At 41.0% G+C, this 13609-nt stretch overlaps 1 long non-coding RNA gene across 3 annotated transcripts in view; it reads right to left on the bottom strand.

Moving 5' to 3' along the window:
- Nucleotides 1-11217: 11217 nt before the first annotated feature.
- Nucleotides 11218-13609, bottom strand: part of LOC123368982 — a 168519-nt gene continuing 166127 nt past the window's right edge. For all 3 annotated transcript variants that reach the window (XR_006578956.1, XR_006578953.1, XR_006578959.1), the window contains one exon: nucleotides 11218-11399. This is a non-coding gene — a long non-coding RNA (uncharacterized LOC123368982). The remainder of the gene's footprint in view (nucleotides 11400-13609) is intronic.

Below are 13609 nucleotides of genomic sequence, written 5' to 3'. Positions count from 1 at the left end.
ACTATCAGCAATGCTCTGCAAGGGGCTACCTTATCCATTCATCACTTAGTACGATAGCAACTACAGAAGATAGATTTAAAGCCATCATTTCCGAAAGGGTCAAAAGAGCAACAAAAGGAATTCACCTAAAAGCAGAGAAAGACAATTCATGGGCCTTATACTCTCGTTAGTTTGTGTAGTGAATCAACGTAAGCAGGACAACACCATGGTATTCAGGAAGATATAAGAGTACCAGCCTGTGTATCTCCCCATTCTTTCACAAGAAACTTCTGATTTCAGGGGTAGATTTTCAAAACAGCTCAGCTCCCATTTAGGCACCTAAATGGAAAGGCCAGATTTTCAAAAGTGCTTAGCGTCCAACAGCCAACATTGAGAACAAATCAACTGAATTAGGACTATGAGATTTGACTGTAGAATCTTATTAAACTCCATAAATCAGCAGGATTTGTTAAATTATCTGAACTATGAATTCAGCTGAATCCCTGCAGGGTTTCAAGTAGATTTATTCCCAACATACTACTCTGCACACTTGAATCCATGGGAGTTTTACCATTGACTTCAATGAGAGCAGTTCAGTTAAATTTAAGAATTATTTTGCTGACTTTGAAAATTCTCTTAGATTTGAGGACCAAATCTTGTAGCCCGTAGACAGTCTTTATTCAAGAAAGACTCCCTTTAACTTCCATGTTAGGGATGGATGCTCAACATCTTGCAGTAGCTTTCAGTCCCTTTTAAAATCATCCTCTACTTTAGGAGTACAGGCTTTGGTTCTTAAAGAATACTTGATCCTGGGAATTATTTTTGGTAACAGAATTCTTTTGCTTATTTTTTTTATTTCCTTCCTTTTGTTATTACTGTGCTTCTATCCTTTTTTGTTCTGGCATGTTTTCCAGATTCTTAGTCTGATATTTAGTTTCCTTAACTTCTACAGTATTTGTTCATAGCCATCCTGGTTGCCTGCCACGTGTATCAGTTTCCTTCCTTCTGACTGGGAGGAGGGATAGCTGTTTCCATTACCAACAGCAATGCCATTCTAGAGATCCCTTGGCAGGTTGCAGAGCAGGAGAATGAATCATTGCTTACAACACTTAATCCTTCTTGGTTTCACTATTCTGGAAGGATGTGGAGATGATGCCAGCAGCCTCCACATTTAATTACATACAAAGTAGATGTAAAAATTAACTTGATTCTTGTTCAGAATTAATTCTAATGCTACAGTATAATGCTGGTCAATTACATATATTACTCATACAGTAGAAACTAAGAACTTGTAGATAAACCAAACCACCTAGCCCATGTAGAAGATGTATCCTGCTTTTCAGAAGATAGAAACAGTTAGATTATATGTTTCTACATGACTAATGAACATTGCCTTAAATTCCTCTGTACTACTGTGCTTGCTCCAACTATTTCATTTGACATGTATATCTGCATGCTGATCAACTGCTGTGAGAAGCCCCACCTCCAAAAGCTAATCTGGACTCTACCTTTTGTTTCTTAGCTTCAAATCATACTCAGGAGCTTGTTATAGCTTTCTCTTGTATTATGCTCTTGATCTTGCTGTAGTTCCTTATATGAACCCCTTAACTACTTTGTAAATCATAATTAGTCTTAATTGTTTACTTTCACTTCTTGAAAGCTTTCCCTTTCAAATTAAAAATGGCACTGCAGCAATATTTCATTGCAATGACATTTTCAAATTAAAAATGCTATTGCAAAGTAATTGGCAGATTCTGTGCTTTAAAATCAAATATTGCAGCATGCTTATTCTGAATTCATGTATGGCACCATTATTCTCTTATGGATTTTGCACTCAGACCTGAACTGAATCCTGCCCCCACTGACTCTCCTGGGATGAGGATAAGGCCCCAAGTGATGTAAACATGTTTGTGTCTCAGCTTTTGAGGGTCAGCTACTAACCTCACAAATCCTTCATCTTTGACATTATAATCTGTGGTTGTAAAATGGATTTAATGGTTTAACATTAAAACTTCAGGTACACTTAAGACAAGGATTGCAAAAGAGTTAATAGGGAAAATACTTTAACAAACTTTGGCAGAGAGGGTTAGAAAGCTCAAATGGTCTCCTGACAGTGATATTTTAGTCCTGGCTTTGCCAGCCTTTCCATTAAAAAACTCTTTTACATAATTTTTGTTTTTAAATTTGATGAATTTTACTGTTCCTGAAAGTAAGTGACCTTTAGCATTGGAGAGAACCAGGCAAATTGCAGGTAATTGCTTTGCAAGCTTCCTCACACTTCTGCCAGTGCATCTCAACCTTGACTTACAATACCCTTGTTATTAAAGTCCTGGGCCTCTGTTGTACAGAAACTGACAGCCATGACAAATGGTGTGGGTCTTGTAATGAATAAATGTTTACTAGGGAGTAGCTGGCGACTGCCAAACTCATTTTACTTGTGACCCCCTGGGCCACATATGAACCCAAGTCTCCAAAGATGCTGCAATAGTGGCCAAGCGCACCCCCTTTTTCAAAATTTATGTTTTGAAAGTTTTAATCCACATTCAGTTGAACGTTACAATACCAAGTGTCAGCCCAAACATAATTTTCTGTAATGGCATAGATCAGTTAAGCCGTTTTTAGTCACACAGTAATTTTAGCAGGGCCTACGTGCCATCACAAGTACTAGCTGATCTGCAAGAAACCCCTCCTCTCTGGTGACACTAAAGTCTTGGCACTATTTGTTTCCCTACACTGGATCACTTCTATGGATACTTACCTTCCCCTCCAAAAATATATCAGCAAAGGACAATAGGGAGACATGGGACAGACTGAGGCTTTACACCAGGGCACACATTATGGGGCTACGCAGAAGCATTGTGGGAGCAGGGGTAGGAAGGAGACCCTGAAAGAATTTTAACTGGCTGAGCAAAAAAAAAAATTCTTCAAGGCTCAGGAGAAGCACAGACTGGAACAGCTGCTCCTCCCCGGTTTGAAAGAGTTGCATGCACTCCCTCCTATGCTGGCTCAGCTCTGCTTCCAGCTTTGCTCCAGCAGACAGAAAGATATTTTAAAGAAAGAGACATGAGATACTTATTTTGTTATCTCCCACTGCTTTTTTACCCTTTGCTTGCTGTTAAATGTAGGCAATGAGTCCATTATAGTAAAGCTTTAAGTCAGTCGTTGCTATCTATGAAATGTACATCTGGGTACAGAATAGTTGCATTGCTCTGTTCAGTTCCTGAACGCTTGAATCATCTTGCTTATACTCCGCATCATTACAATGCGCAATGGGACTACATTAAAGGAAACCACAATAAAAGGGATAATCCAAACCCACTTCAAAGAGTATATATAGCCCAGAGTGCTAAGGTATAGGAAGAATGGTAATGTATAACTTTCAACAACAATTATAGTGCGTTATTAAGATGCACAAATAACACAAAATATTTCAGTCATAGGAAATGGAAGGGTCTTGTAACAGGGGAGCTGGGCACTGAAATGAAGTTGGGCCCACCTCTCCTTTTCAGTCCAGGTATGACCTAGGTTAGTGTACTGAGAAGGGCCAGACTGCCCTTGGAGTTCTACATGAGAGACAGCCCACAGGCAATAAAGAGTCCAGAACCCGAAGGGCACAGAGTCCAGTGCAGAAGAGGGTCCTGAGAGAAGAGAGAGTGCTGGGCTGAAAGCTTCAGGAAGGGGATGCCCCTGAAGGAGGAAGCGGTGAGATCTCCTTAGTTGGGCAATGGAGCCAGATCAGGTTGGTGAAAGCAGAAGGTAGGTGGGAGGTCACCTGCACACTTCCCCAGGCCAGAAAGCCACAGTCAGAGAGGGCTGAAGGCTGAGAGCAGCAGTGGGAGATGAGAGCTGGGTCAGAGAGCTGAAGCTGGAGGGCCAGAGAGGGCGGAAGGCTGAGGAATGATGGTCAGCCTGCTTAAGTCTTCTGGCAAGAGCTAGAGACAGGCCCAAGAATGATGCAGACAGAGAAGCACCCCAGCTAGAGGGGGCCTGGTGAGAGACATCAGAGCTGTACCAGAGAGTCTCAGTGAGGTGAGAGGCACTGAAGCTGTACTGGAGAGTGGGACTGTGGTGAGAAACACCAGAGCTGTACTTGGCATGTTGAGGAACTGGTGGGACTTGAAAGAGTGAATGTATTGTTTGGACTATGCTGGGGAATTCAGGATTATGGGTATGAGACTGTGAGGTTAATTTATTACAAACAAAGGGCTATTTATACTTGGAAACTGTGGCATGGAATTATTAGGGTCTCTGTCAAGGAAGAGGAAACTGAGGCAAGTCCACCAAGTGTGCTGCAGCCTGCCATAGGAAAGTGCCCCTGGCAGGGGCCATCTTATCACATATGGTGGAGAAAGTGGGCAGGCCCCTGAGAAAGGGGCCACCAGAATAGGAAAACAGAGGCAGGCAGCAGTTTGCAGGGCCACCTTGAGGCCACAAGGGGGCAGCCTATAGGAAACCACTCTATGGCAGTTCTAAATATGTACACAATAAACATTTCTAGTCAGATATAATCAAAGGCTTTTTAACCTCTGCAGCTGTAACAAAATGACCCGATCTTGCAGAATGCAGCGTCATTGTCACTATAACCGCTTCAATCAGTGTTTCTGCCTTATTAATACTAAAGACAAGCAGGACTCCCAATGCTCTCGTTCCAAGCTGTTGTCAAGAACTGAAAATGACTTTGTTCTTGGAAGTATTCACTCACACAGAGGGTTGGGATTACAAGTGACTGCTCCAATTGATTCAGACACAAGCCTTTTTTCAGCTGTGACGTGATGCCAAGCTGCAATGCCGGGGCATACATTCTGGATAAAGGAAAAACAGGATAAGTAATCATTTTCATCATCAAGTGGTTACTCAGTTAATGCATATTCTCATTTTGGTGTTCCTCTCCTGCCCCCTCATTCTTTGTATGTCAAAACTAAGGGACAGAAAGATATGACACAGGGACTCATTTACTGTGGGCAACATGTAAAAAGTGAGCTAAATAAGAGGGATTTCAGTGCAGAGTGGGGTGGGGGATGGCAGACCACAGTAAGGTGTATATTCTATGCAAAGAAGGCCACATAGAACGAGGCTGGAAAACACTTACAGGAGAAATGGATGAATGTGCTATCAAGGCTGGTCTTACTGGCAGACTGCAAGGGGTCAGGGTTAGGGCTGCAATGCAATAAAAAATGAGGTCATATATGTAGGGAGATGAGGAGTTATATAGTGCCTTGAAGGCAAGAATGAGAAGTTTGAATTAGAAGTGTTGGGGAAGGAGTAGCCAATGAAGAGGATCACATCATCCCCTTCTTAGAACAAAGCAATGGGCTCATTTTAGCAGCTATAATTTTGATAGTCTGGAGGAACAACATGCAGGAGGCTGGAGTGGAGGAGGTTGCAGTAGTCAACACCATAACCAATAGGGCAAGCAAAGATCTTTGTGTTCAGCATCTTCCCTCTTTGTTTTAACCCGCGATAAAAGAGAGATTCTTAACAGGGAAGAGCTCAACCTGCAAAATTCCAGGTGACAGTTTTGCCACACAGGGATTTGCCATTTCTTATCTAGAAAATTGCTTCATGCATCAGGATGAGGAAAACAAGGGCAATTGTTTAGATGTTGGGGGTAAAAAGGTACTACAGACTGGTATTTCCCATATAGAAATTGTACGGATACTGTTTGTAGTGATAGCCCCATAGCCAAAATGTTCAAAAGTTTCTGAGTGATTTGATTTTTGGGTGCCCAAATTGAGACACTTCAACGTGGTCTGATTTTTAGAAAGTGGGTGCTCAACACTTTGTGAAAAATAGGTCCTTGTACAGTGTTTCATATCGGACATTCCAAAATTGGGGCACCCCAAATCACTAGTCACTCTTGAAAATCTTGCCGTGACTACATACTTTCAGAAGCAGATTCACACACCCCTACTAATATGTCTCTATATAGTAAGTCATTCTTTATTCCTTTCCTTAAGTATTAAAGAACAATGCATAAAGCAAATCTGGGTATGGAATATCTGTGGTGAAACAAGCTACCTCCAACATCACTGCAAAATAAGGGTCCTCCACCCAACATACTTTCCCATGCTGTAATTCAAGCAGAGGAAAACTGAAGAGCACCACTGTGTAGACACACTTCACAGAGGGCACTACTGCCAAATGATTAGGGAGAGAGCATTTTAGAACTACAGTGCTCCTCAGTGGGAGAGAGGTGTCTTTAGGTCACTTAATCCTTTTGCTCAGGGGTTCTCAAACTGGGGGCAGGACCCCTCAGGGTGTTGTGAGGTTATTACATGGGGGCGGGGTTGCAAGCTGTCAGCCTCCACCCCAAACCCCACTTTGCCTCCAGCATTTATAATGGTGTTCAATATATTTAAAAGTGTTTTTAATTTATAACGGGGGTTGCACTCAGAGGCTTGCTATGTGAAAGGGGTCACCAGTACAAAAGTTTGAGAACCACTGCTTTTGCTGAAGGTATAGTTAGGCATGGAGAGTGCTAGGGGCATTTTCAAAGGGGGGGAAAGGAGTTAAATGGAGAGTAGGAGCTGCAGGGAGAGGCCAACAAGGGAGAAAGTGGCAAAGAAGTGCTCAGAAAAAGGAAAATGTAATGACAGAAAATGCAAATTACACAGCAATTGGCTGTGGAATGGTGTGTGTACATCTCTGCCCTCTTCTGGATGGAAGTGGAACTGATCAATTGTGTGCACGTAAGTAAGGCTGAGCAAATAATTCACAGTAAAGCTATCACGCAAATTTAACCTCTTTTTGCTCAGAACTAGGCTACTGTAAGATTTATTGGCTACCTGCAAGCTGGTTTAAATTTAATTATCTATCATCACACCACACAAAGCAATTGGGTATGTGTTCATTGTCCTAGTTGTGAAGCATCCAGTCAGATCCTTCTCTAGTCCTTTTAATTGTCTCCCTTTCAAGAAATTGATTTTGGTAAAACTATTCCCCTCCTGTGCCTCATAAAATATACAGACTCTACTGAGCTTCAGGAAACAATGAACTGGAGTAGTCCTAGCAGACACCGGCACCAGCATAGCTGCATCGCCAAATCCTGACACCTTTGCTAGTGCAGACCCCAGTCAGACATAATAGGGAGGTGGTTTGGTTTGTTTTTTTAATGTTAATTGGACCAAGCAGACAGTGAAGGGTTGGATGTTACCTGAGTGCAAACACTGGTACAAAAGTTGTCCAGTCAGAAGCTAATACAGATGATATCAGCATGCTGTTACCCGAGAGGAGAGTTCCTCTGGGGATGACATACTTTTATTCTCAGGTAAGTGATGATGCTGGGTTGGAGCTCACTAATCCTCCAGACATGTGGAGAACAGTAAGATGGAGTAGGAGGAAAGTGCTCATGTGAAATTCCAAAGGAAGTTGCAGCTCCGAGGAGGAGCTACTAGCTGCTAACACCTTACTTTACCAGTGTCCTAATATGTGGGGGCATGAATTGGCAGTGAAACAAGAGAGGCCACAGGAAGTAGTAGAGGTGATGCTCTTTATTAAAAACAGGGTAAGCAACAGCATGGCTTAAGTGCACAGGAGTCTACCTCATTGCCTTGCAATGTGCCTCCTCCAATAAAGAGATAGCAGCTATATCAACAGAACCTGACTTGTCGCTAGGAGGCCCATGGCTTCAGGTCACAGCCAAGCGCATTAAGAGTGCCAGCAAATATAACCATGCAAGGGGGAAATAAGCTCAAAAAAAAAAAAAGGCAGGCTTAGAAAAGAAAAATATCTTAGAAGAGTCAAGAGAGATGGGGAAGGGAGAGGAGAGAGAGAGAGAGCGCAGAGGGAATTTATTTCTAAGTAGAGCATTTAATATTAGAAAAAAATGAATCTCATGGAAAGTTGACAGGCTATGGAAGGAAAGAAACAGGAACGATGGGAGAGAAATGAGAAGAATAGAAACCAAGAGACAGTATGTTAGGATTTTGAAACAGAATATTTGCTTCCAAGTTGTAATTCTAAGGCATACTCTCTGGTGAGTGAAACTTTGTTATTTATGCCAATGGTCAATTTGGCCTCTGATCTAAATTTTTTTGTAAATTCATCTTTCATTGTGGCATATCTGATTACATTTTTTAAATGTCTAAAAAGTAAATAATTTGCTGTATTTGACATACATTCAGGAATTTTCAGTCTGTTACCCATTTGCTCTAAATGTAGGGCTGTAAAATTGTTCTTGGGCTTTTGGCTGGCATTATCAAAAATGATGCGCTGTGCTTATTATATGGGTACAGAGAAATTCTTGTGTTATTTCGGGGCAAGATAATAGTGAATTTTACACACAGTAAGCCTCAAGTTTGTGATTAACTTGCAACCAGTTTAGGAAATTGTTACTACTGTTATCTCAACTTTTTTTTAGCCCAGTAGCCCTTTTAGTACTTGCTTTTGACACATACACAAACAATATCTGCATAAGTAAAGTTTCTGTTTAGTAAATGGCATAATTCCCTTTAATTAAATCTCACTGCAAGATTTATATTGAATGAAAAATCCTAGGCACATCCTTCAAGATACTTTCTTCAGAAATATCTGGGTTGAAACACCTCTGATGTCTCTGTACAATTCTGTATTGTATGCAATGCTCTCCAAATAGTAAACGCTTCCAGTTCCTGCAAAGAGCCACAGCAATTAACTTCTCATCAAAACATCTTAATTATTTTTCATAATTTTAACTGAGTATTTTAATCATCAGAACAAAAACAGAAACAAAGGAAAACATGTACACGGTACAAGGTCAGTAAGACAAAATGTATAAATTCTCTTTCTAATCTTTAATTTACAAATTTATATTAAATACTATCTACAAGAACAAAAATTAAATGCCTAGAACCCTGATTTACATGTTGCATTAAATTCCGATTCATACTAATGCTTGTGATTGTGTTTAAAACAATGCTTGAAATGGCTGCACTCAAACACAGTTAGAACATGGTTTAAATCTACACACAGAAGCCCCCCATTTACTTTACAAATATATCTGAATCAGGAAACTCAGTTAAAATACAGTTGTTCTCTGACTTGGTTACAACACAATGAAAAATGTTGTTGTGGACAGGACCTAGGTGTGTCAAAGTACCCAAGCTAAAAGCAGGCCTTCAAGCTTCAGCCTTATTACAGAGACATCAGTGCTGTCCAAACAACAAATTTTGAACATTTTAAATGAATCATGGACAACTGTGTTGTACCCAGGTTGCTTGACTTGGTTACATTTGTTGTGTAGCCCAAAGGGGCACAAACCATGTAACTATGTTCAGTAGCCATTGCAAAGATGGTGTCTACACCCCACCAATTCTAACACTGCTGAACTACTGTTGGAATTGGCAAGAGCTCTAGTCTAGAAGAAATTCTAGCAGCTTTTGACATATTTACCACCATGTTAGTTAACATCCTGAAAAGCATTTAACACAGTGTTTAAAAAAATTGGGCCTTCTCCTTGTTAGGTTCCCAACAGTTCCAAACTGGCTTTGCTGTAAGTTAATGCAGTTTCATCATCTTCAGTGGCATTATGTCCACTTAGACCAAGATTGAGTTTGACCCTTGGTTTCTCACTCCCTGAATCATCAGGAAAATTCACTTGGGAGGGGAGGACTTTATGTCAACCAATGCCTACACCTGCTGACCAGTGGCATTACCTGTGTCCTGAGAGAAACCCCATGAAAATGTGTGGTGACAAGCTCCGGGGGGGAGGGGGGGAGGGCAGGATACAGATTGAAAACATACAATGTCTTTCTAAAAATGCAGTAGATTCAACAAAGGTTCTACTTTCCACCCACACCATCATCTCTTGCTAACCTAGCCCCAGATTTCATTATCTGATCAGGTTCTCCGCTAGCTAAAAGAATATGCTGCATATGAATGTTTGAGAAAGACAATAGTTTTGTGCAATTAGGAAACAGAGTACGTCAAAGGATAACAGATTAAAGTGTGGCACCTTCTTACTCAACCGATCTGCTTCTTGTATGTATTCTGAGTTTTATTAGCTTACCACCATCTTGTGACAAAAGCAGCTCTCCCGGGAACCGCAGCAGGGAAAGGAGCAGAACATGGGCTGCCAGGCAGCCCCACGCCAGCAGCTCCTCTGGCACGGCTGCTGCCCACAGCTGCACACTGCCCCCTCATCCCTGTCCTCTGGCGGGGCTGCTGTACAGACCCCAGGCAGAACTCAGGGGACACAGCTGCTGTGTGTGGAAGGGTTGGGGGCAGGACCCTCCAGTCCTGTGTCTTTCTGGTACACCATACCAGCTATAAATATCTTTATGGTATGGCCGACCGGACCTGCACCACTGCCTTCAGGATAAATACAGTTAAGATTTATAGGGATTTATACTAGAGAGGAGGTAAAATGCATTACTAAAATATAGTATAAGTAACTCCAACCCAGCTATTTAAAGACCTATGGGCAGCACGTATTCTGTTATTCATGCAGAATTTACACATTAATTTGCAAAATGAACAGATTTGAAAATGGGAGTCTCCCAGGTCCTGACACATTTTTAGTAGCTTTAGAAATATGAGCATGAGAAGTACTTCTAAGTTCTAATCATTCATTTCAGTGGGGTTTTTTTGTTTTTGTTTTTTGGCATGTAGTACGTTGGAGTGCCAACACGCAACCCACGTTTTTCCAAGAAGTGGATGTTGTCTGGGAGTATTTTCTCAGGAAGTCAAGCACTGTGGACCCAGTACGTGATAGAAATCGCCTGTATTTTAGCACCCCAGTGAAGCATCATGCCTTCCATCCTCTGCTGTTGTGTTTCTTTGTAGTTCCTTATATTTTTTTGCTTTTATCTTATTAGCCAACTTATTCTATCTGCCCACGGAATTCTCAGTTTGATGAAAACCTCCTGCACGCTGCTTTTTCTGTTCCCAAAGCTTGTCTAGTCTCAGACACATAGACATAATATGATCTGAGAAGACCAATTTCTTCTTTGAGGTCCAGCCTTATCTCCCAGACTGTGGTTTACACAACAGATTCCCTAGGGAATTTTCTTCTTCACACATGAAGTCATTCCCTCAGCCAAAAGCTAATGAACATGGAATGTCTCCAAAGTGCACCATAAAGGCAGACAAGAAGAGTGCACCGTCTGATTCCTCCTGCCTTGGAAAACCTACTTCAGAAGAGGGAAATTTTAATGCTGACAAAGGTTTTTCTCATGAGTGGGTGAAATTCCTTTATATACACACACTACAAGGATAATTTTGCCTTATTTATTTATTTTTAAATATTACAAAACATGCCAGTTCATCTTTGAATCTTCCCAGACCTGAAGTCCATGGTTCTGTGCTTCTCCTGCAACAGTGAATACTATCTCATTATCACCTAAACCACTGCACAAGGATTTACACTCCCTATTTTGCTTCCACTGTATTAGATGCCCTCAATCACAGAGGTGCAAACACAAATCCAGCATTTAGATCTTGGCCTGTAAGGAAACAGAAAGTGATTTTCATGTATTTTATTTTAAGAGAGTGTTTATCTGTAGATTCTGGTTTCTGACTGTATGCGCAAAAGGCACCGCAGTGTGCACACAAACACACTGTTTGGCACATCCACAGCAATAGGAATCCTGACATCCTGGTGGGTTGGCCAAACTCGCAGCAAGATGCTTGTTACTCCAGTCATTCATTGAAGCTGTTCACTCTCTGTTGGAGTCACGTGCTTTTGAAGGCTGCAGATGTGCCTGTCAAGTTTCTAGCTGACCACACCCTTTTTTTTCAGGAATGAAGCACTTCATAGTCGATATGCTCCATCCACTGCAAAACTCAAATTCAGATACAAACTTCTCCAAATTTGGATGGTATTCAGATCAGGGATTGGGGTTTAGGCTCATCTCTTGTCATTAGCGTTTCATATCTGTATCCCAATATCTGTCTAGAGGTGTGCACTGTGGTGTGATATATTTCCACACTCTGCCCAAGGGCTTAGACGAAAACTCTCTTTGCTTACTCTGCATAGTTACACACCCTTTTTAACCACTTTTCCTGCAATACCCACCCCTTCTGCATGCCAGTGTGTAAGATATACCCCACCTCTACCTACTTACAACCATTTACTGACAGGTAACTTATACCATTGACCTCACCTCTGAATTTGACCCACATTCCATAAGTGGATACAACAAGTGGAATCAACAAGACAGCTATTTTAATTTCCTTTTCTTCCCTCCTTCCCATACACCCAAAAATGCAACTTCAGATAAACTGTTCTCCACATTCTCCCTCAAATCATTTGTGCTATCCTCCAAGCCAGATAAACTGATTCTCTTTCCCAAGTGTTCACTTGCGAAGACAATCTTCATATCTTTCCTCTAGAGGGACCCTTAGTTATTCCAACTAAAATCAAGGTGATTAAAATACATTTTGATGTAGCTAAATCTTAATAAACAAATTGCTATCCCTCCAGTGGTAACTGTAATAATAAGCCATACTGTGGGCCCAATGCTGTATTTCTTGGCAACCAAAACTCCCATTTAAAATCAGTGGAAATTCTGAATGTGCAAGGAATGCAAGATTGGGCCCATTACTGTAACGGGTAAGTCATGCACAAAATAAATATACTGGTATGTTTGTCCTAAATGTAATTATATATTTCAGTAGCAAACTAAGTGAAGAGGAAAAACAATCAGCCAATTTTTTTAAAATATGGCAAGTACATAAAAAAAATTATAAAAGGCATATGAAGAGGAAAATGCAAATATATGCAGATTTTTTAATTTCCTCAATTATTCCTAATTCCCCCACAGCCCTACATTCATTCCTACTGACCGCAGACAGACTAAACAGTCAAGGCAGGACACTGTTCAATAATACACAGCAGTTTAAATACACAGTTTGTTGCTGGTCCCATGTCACAGTAGACAGGAGTGGAAGTCTTATTTATAGATCAAATTCCTTTACTACAGAATCCTGTATACATGTACCATAGATGAGATGCTCTTTACACCACCCTGAAGCAGAGTTGAAAAGATCCATCCACCCATGTCTGTGTTCTAAAGTCTACAAAGGTCTATTTATGCAACTCTCTCCATGGAGGAAAGGTGCTGGGAGAGCAGCCAACAATAAATGGAGTGGGTGTGGGAAAATGAAAAATAAAAAGAGAAGAAATACTACATAAAAGAATTACCATATGGTTTAAAACTACAAGCTGCATAAGTTGTAGCTATAAAGTGATATCAGATAACTGATCCAGTGGACTAGGTACATAGGGCCAGAAGTTAAAACAAGAGTGCATTGGTCAGGTTTCAGGGGGTGTGAGCTGTGCCTGTGCTGCAAGCAAACAAATTATTGCTATCTTAAAAGCAGTCATGCTGTTTTCAAGTTTGCCACAGATCTGATTCACCCACCTACTGCCAACTTAATCTAACTAAAAGGAACGTCTGCAATTTCATGAAGATGCAGTGTCAGAGGAGGCAAGAGGCTGTGGCCTAGAAGGAATATATAACATGGCTGGGTACATCAATGTACTTGTCTTCCCCATCTTAAAAAGGCCAAATACCATTATCTATATCTAATACATTGGTATTGAGTAGCTAGAAGATATTGCATCTGGATTACAGAAACCCTTCACATTATCAACCCCGTTCTAACTAATATGTAGGCTCCACTTAGGGCTCCATCCAGCTATCAGCAAAAT

The sequence above is a fragment of the Mauremys mutica genome, chromosome 1 (assembly GCF_020497125.1).
Source record: "Mauremys mutica isolate MM-2020 ecotype Southern chromosome 1, ASM2049712v1, whole genome shotgun sequence".
Lineage (NCBI taxonomy): Eukaryota > Metazoa > Chordata > Testudines > Geoemydidae > Mauremys > Mauremys mutica.
Note: the sequence above shows the minus strand (reverse complement) of the source record. Positions and strands in the feature narration are given on the sequence as shown.